Here is a 6621-nt window from a genome sequence, read left to right as displayed (position 1 = left end):
GAAAAGTTATTTCGGGATGCTTGAGACAAAAGGCTCGAAACCAGATTAATCACTGAATACCGAAACGCGTGAAAACCGTATATTAATCATAATATACGGTTAAAAAAAAAATCAAATTAAAATATTCAAAGTAATTAGAATTTTATGATAGCACATGAATAACCTTGTTTCATACATTATCAATTTCACAATTTAAATTAAATTTGATAAAAAATCGACACCTATGTATAAGGGGATGTACCATTTCCGGTCAACTTAAAAATTTACGTCATATCGATAAGAATTTCAGTAACCGATACTAAGTTTCAGTTCGATAGGACTAAAGATATTCAAAAAATCCCCAAAATACACAGACACACACACACATTTTTCTAGATCATGAAAACGTGATCAGTGATCGATTCCGAGCTCGAATCAGTCAAAATATCGAGTTCGAATTTTCGCATGATCACAAAACTTCATCTATTGTTACTACCTACATAGATAAAGTAAAAAGATACATATGTAAATACATACATATGTATGTACGTAAATTTAATTCATAAACGTTCTTTTGCGGCAGTAGCTGGTAGTTTCATGTACATATTCATCCAATATTTATAACAATCTGTGGAAGTGACAGTTGCAATAGACTGATTTATTATGTCTCCCAAATTTAGGCAATTTATTCTAGCAGAAAATTTTATAAATCAAAATAACACAGCTGTTGGTCTTAACAACATAATATACGGGCAAATTTTCACATTGACGGTGGAGAAATATGTAAGTGGCAATGATTAATAACATTCCTTAGCTTTTGGTTTACTTTCTTTTATTACTGCTTAAAGTGGAAGAGAGACTGCCGGTCGTGTGGCGCAGTGCAACCGGTCACATCACTGAACTAGTAATGAGCTGATAACAGCTATAAAAAGCTAAAGCCAACTGAACGTAGCCCTCTATTTATACATACATATAATATAATATGAAGATTGTCCAGACGGTATCTTATGTACGTATTTCTTAAAATATTTTTTTTTTACAAAATACATTTAAATGTTTAATTTGATTTGTAAAATATTTAATTTAATTTTATAATTTTTTTTAATTTGGAGTGTAAAAATTGTATCAATCAATTAATATTTCAGTCGGGATTTGACCGACAATGTCATAGTATGTATCTTACAAAACGTGAGTCTCGCCGACAACAAAGCCTTCCCTCCCACTAACGCATATCCGCCGCCGAAACAATGCAGGCTAAGTTCGTCGGGGCCTTTCATTACGTCGTCGAATTAACATACTCGGCCCCGGGGGTGGAAATTACCTTAACCCCCTGCATCCCGGCCGCTTTGACGCGGCGATTAATTACTGGGGGGTTCCTCTACCCCCGCTGCTCTCATCTCCAGCGTGAGACCGGTCGCCAAGGGGTTAGATCGCGGCCGAGATCCATTACGGCCGTCGCCGCAAACAATGTGTGCGGGTTTCGGGGACCCCGACGTGTATTAATCCGCCCTCGCGTGCCCGTGAAAGGGTTGAAAGGACCACAGCTACGTGACGACGTAACGTATGGGCTTTCTTTGCAAATTAGGCACGCCAGGTGGAGTCAATTTTGTTCAATGCAAACAAATAGTATGTATGTGTCTTGTCGGGAGATGGGATTGAGATTGTTATCCGTGGATAATTGTCTTTTGGAATTGTGGGCATGACTTAAAGACGCTGTTTTAACTGCCTATAATAGTAAAGAACCTTTGCTATGATTATTTATTTATGTATTTACTAGCTGAACCAGTAAATGCGTTGCAATGCCACAATAACGCATGCTATTCCCGTTCCCGTTCTCATTGCTTTACCGTTCTCGTTCTCGTTCCCGTTCTCATTTGTCGGAAAAATGCAGGCAGCGAAAATATTTGAAATTATTCAATTGTTTGTTTATTTTACGCCTAACAGTGCAGGTGGCGACGCGGAAACATTTGAAATTATTGCGTTGCAATGCCGCTCATACCCGTTTTTCCCGTTGCCGTTCCCGTTGTGTTCCCGTTGCCATTTCAAGCAATGGTTGGAGCTCAACGGTTACCTGACAACTCGTTCACAGATTTTCCGTAAACCGAGGATGCGCTCTGTTATCGGTGAACAGACGGTCTGTGAAAGAGATGGCTGCATACGTAATGGCATAGTAAACGAGATCTCGGTAAACAGACGGGATGAGAAAGAGATGGCCGTATACGTAATGCCTGGAGCGCATCCTCGGTTTACGGAAAATCTGTGAACAGGTTGTCGTGTCACCGAGCTCAACGCCACGTCGTCATAAACCAGTCTGTAATCGTGGTTGCCAACATACACATTTCCTTCACTACACAATGGCGCTTCATACTTTCGCGTCGGTAAAATCGTAATTACGAATATTATTATTGACATGTTTTTTTCACAGTAATTTTCCCGGACATGCATACAACAAATCCTGAAAATTCTATCGTAATCGGTTGAGTGGTTTAGGAGTATATATATATATATATATATATATATATATATATATATATATATATATATATATATATATATATATATATATATATATATATATATCGATTTATACCAGGAAGGCTTAACAGGTAACAGGTAACCCCAATGCGTCTCCCTGGCCAGAAACATTGTACATTTGATACGCAGATAATATTATACAAAGTAAATTCATATCAATCAACATCCATAGATACATTTATGGTCAAATATGTAGATTTGCAGCATTTTATACAATTCAGTGAAATCTGAGATTGCTGAAAACGCGAGATTTATGAAATGGGTAAGGTTGCTTATTTTTTGGAACCGTTTCAACGAAAATTAGATAAATTGGCAAATTCGATCGGAAATGATCCGAGTCACAAATCCAAAGTCTGGCCAGCAGAAACCAGTGGGATGTGATCCCGTGACCACTTTGTTCATAGAATTGTATGCACTCCGTAGCTCACTACTTATTTTGAATACGTTACTATTGAATTATTTAAATATGAAAATTTATGAATGTACATATATTGGTTTTCGAATAGTTTGAAAAATTTCTGTATAGGTATTGTTAAATCGGTTCATAATGTGACTATAAAATATATAATAATTTACAGCCATTCATCGACCACTGCTGGATGAAGGCCTATCCAATGCGATTTCACTCGTTTCTGTTTTGCAAATTTCATCCATCTCGGCCCACACAGTTTTCTAATTTAATCCACCCTTTCCCATCTACTTCCTTAAATTCTTTCGGGTACCATTCGGGGACTTTTGTAAATCTTTCTTCTATTCTTCTAGCTAGTGACCCGGCCATTGCTATTTCATTCTTTTCACATGATCCACTATATCAATTTTTTTCATATTTCTCATTTACGTATTCCGTTTCCTATCTGTCCTCGTTACGGCGAGCATAATTCTGAAAGAAAATTCTGGCTTTCAATGCCCAAGTTATTTAAATGTATTTTTGCATATTTACAGAAAGAAAAAATGTTAGAATGTAGTTTAAAATGCAGTATGATAGCGTGGAATTGAAAATTGAAAGTGTACATAGATGAGAAGATGTAGTAAAACGAGTGATATGGCTGAAATTCCAGACGAACAGATAAATACATATGTATGTACATATACAGCTGAAAGAATGTTGAAGTAAAATTCCTTTACGGATGGAACAGTGAATTGTCGTGGTGTGACGTCACGCGTCATAAAAATTTGAAATATTGCTCTAAACTGAAATTTCAATGGGGAGGGGAATTCTCAACTCCCCTCCCTCAATTTTTGTTTTTGCGTGAGGAGGCTTTTCTGCTGTATTGTGTAATGTAACCACGCGGGTCAATTTTCTTGCAAATAGCTTAGATCGGTGCTTAGAATATGTAAAAGAAAGTAGGTGTGTTGAGAGCGGTTCTGCGATCCTGCACACTTCACTAAAATCTGGAGCACGGATTATCTGGCACCTGAAAACTCCATCCATCGAGGGTTACGCACGCGAAATATCATACTAGTGGAAAAGGTGATGATGATATTGAGTAAGATTTGATTAGAATTTTCAAGTGTTTTTATTAAAATTCTAAATATTACATTAATTTTACATATATGATAGTACAAATAATCAAAGGAATAAGCATAAGTGAAAGCTGAAAGTCATCAAAGAGGAAGATAAGTAATGGTTTATATTTTATGGGCGATTGGTTGTAGTGGTGTTGTCAGCAACATTATCGGTAACGACGGCATTGGTGCCTCTTACTCGAGTTTGGTTTGTAAAAGTGATGGTGACCGGTTGTACGATCATATTGGGTGTCAAGAAATCTGCCAAATTATTCACACCATTTCTGCCGACCCTGTCGAACGGATAGCCCATAGAGCGTCTGTCTGGATACAGACTATTGAGGATACCACAATAGCTGTCAGCTTCAGCACAAATACTGTTATTACCATTCTGGTCGACTCTGTCGTTGGTGTAGTCAGAAATCATAACGAACAGATCCATCTGCATGCCCAGCTCGGTACCCTTGGGAATCAACATGTGCTGGGGCCATCCACAGCCGCAGAAGTTGTACTCTTGTAAGTTATTTCCTGTTGTTGGTCTATTTGACAAGTTGCGGAAAGTTGTTTCGTAGGGGATCGTCACCGACGACTCGTCTGATCTTCGGACGATCAAGTTCTGGCCGCTTCGCAAAGCAACTCTGAATTTATCCAGTTCAATCATGAGCAGTCGTTGATCGTTGAAATTCAAAGCTCGACCTCTCTCGTCTATTCTTGGCGCCAAAAATATGCGTACGTAGCCCATCATTTGGCTTTGAGAAGTGTTCTGAACTTGAATCCTGTAGGAGAACGGCATGTGTTGTAAATGGGTAAATTGTACAAATACTGAACCGCGTGGTGCGAAATCTAATCCTCTGGCCATGTCGATTTCACTCCTCTGCCAAAATGTTTGTAAGCGATTTGGTTGACCTCCTTGAACTTCGACCTGTACACCCGCAACTCTAATTTCAGGGAAGGTGAGCTGAGCTACAGTATAACGAGGAAGAGTTATTTTGTGCGATTGGAAAATTTCATCGACGAAAGCATGCAATCTATAAAACAAAGGATCTCTCATAGAAGTCGATGAGTCTGCAACAACAGAAAATCCCTCCAAAAATCGGCCATCAGGATCATGAGCGTATCCTAACAACATATGTCCCATATTGTGGAAACTTCCATATAATTGCGAATTGGGTGATAGTACAGCTGCTGGTTCCATAAGATTGCCCAAAATATCGATTCCCCTTTCGTTCGTCAGTGGGATTCTCACTTGGTTTGCGTCTTCTACATATCCTTGAGCTATAGCGGCTCGTATTCTTGCAACCCATGCTTCCATGTTTGTTATATCAATCCTCAATCTATCAGCTGGGCGGTTGACATCTCTCAAAACAGTGTTCACAAATCTGGGTGCCCAGGCTCGGCTTGCAACTTGCGAATCTAACTTTGGAAAGTATCCTTCTGGTATCGGCTCGCGTAGATTACTCAATCTGGTGACGCGTGTCAACTGATTGCATAAACGTTCAGCGTTATATCTAGCCATGATTTGTTCGTGCATGTAGTAGAATAGTTCTCCACGGCGATCTTTAGCGACAATTGCGCGATCGGGATTAGAGAATGGATAAACGAGATGCCAGTGCCAGTGGTGAATGTTGATGCCGAGATCTTCACGGAAGTAGGCAACACGCTGCTCCGGTTCCAAGTCAGAAGCAGTGTTGTCTCTCGGGATAACGATGGCTTGCCTTGAACCTTCGGGTACGACTTGAGCTATTTCTCGAGCTCTGGAGAAGACGCCAGAGTCCAGATATTTGTCCGGAAAGATTTCCGCGACGCTCGGAATGGGCACATCTCTAGTGTCGGTCCTATGCAACAGGGCAACCGAGAGCGCATAGTTGAACATGTAAGGGTTTACTCTGTCCCTGCAATATACAGCGAAGGATTGCAGATCGTCGACACTTATTGCCTTCATGAAGATGTCAGTTAAGCGACCCGCCATTTCAGCATGTCTCGGAATAAACAGGGAGAATTGCTCGTGACGTCCCAATTCCATGGGAATCGAGATATCCGGCGTCGCAACGTTCTTCAAAGTGATTTTGTTCTGAGAATCGAACCTGTTGGCTAGTTGGGTGCCAATGTTTTTGTAGCGATCGGGCAGGAAGTTTTCTGGTACATCGAATGCTGTCAAATTGGGCCCCTTTGCCATGAAGGCAGGCTCGGTTGGCCTCTCGAACAGAAGGCTGAGGTTGTTCTTGATTTCTTCGGTAGAAGTCATCGTTGAAGCGAATTCGTTGGTCGTCACAAAAGAACAATTGAAACACTGTACTTAGAGTCCAGTGATCGAATGATTTTGCTAAGGATGAGCAAGCGCTTTTAAAGGACTTTATTATCGAAATTTAAGCTTTGCGGTGATACTTAAGCAATGTTGAAAAACAAATACTTGTTCGTTCGGATCTATCTGGTGATGGTATCTTAAGTTGTATTGTAAGTTTGTGACTAAATGCATTTGATTGAATTTATCTCAGGATGTCGGATAAGCTTCATGTTTTCATGTCAGATTTTTTAAAATACACATTTTGGAAATGTTCGCTTGTAAACCGCATAACCGCTGAAACTAAAATGATAAGGTCT

The 6621-nt window shown here is 39.7% G+C and overlaps 1 pseudogene; it reads right to left on the bottom strand.

Moving 5' to 3' along the window:
- Positions 1-4150: 4150 nt before the first annotated feature.
- Positions 4151-6265, bottom strand: LOC143920457 (phenoloxidase 2 pseudogene; annotated as a pseudogene).
- Between the last annotated feature and the right edge of the window lie 356 nt (positions 6266-6621).

Source organism: Arctopsyche grandis, chromosome 12 (genome assembly GCF_051622035.1).
Source record: "Arctopsyche grandis isolate Sample6627 chromosome 12, ASM5162203v2, whole genome shotgun sequence".
In the NCBI taxonomy this organism is placed as follows: Eukaryota; Metazoa; Arthropoda; class Insecta; order Trichoptera; family Hydropsychidae; genus Arctopsyche; species Arctopsyche grandis.
Note: the sequence above shows the minus strand (reverse complement) of the source record. Positions and strands in the feature narration are given on the sequence as shown.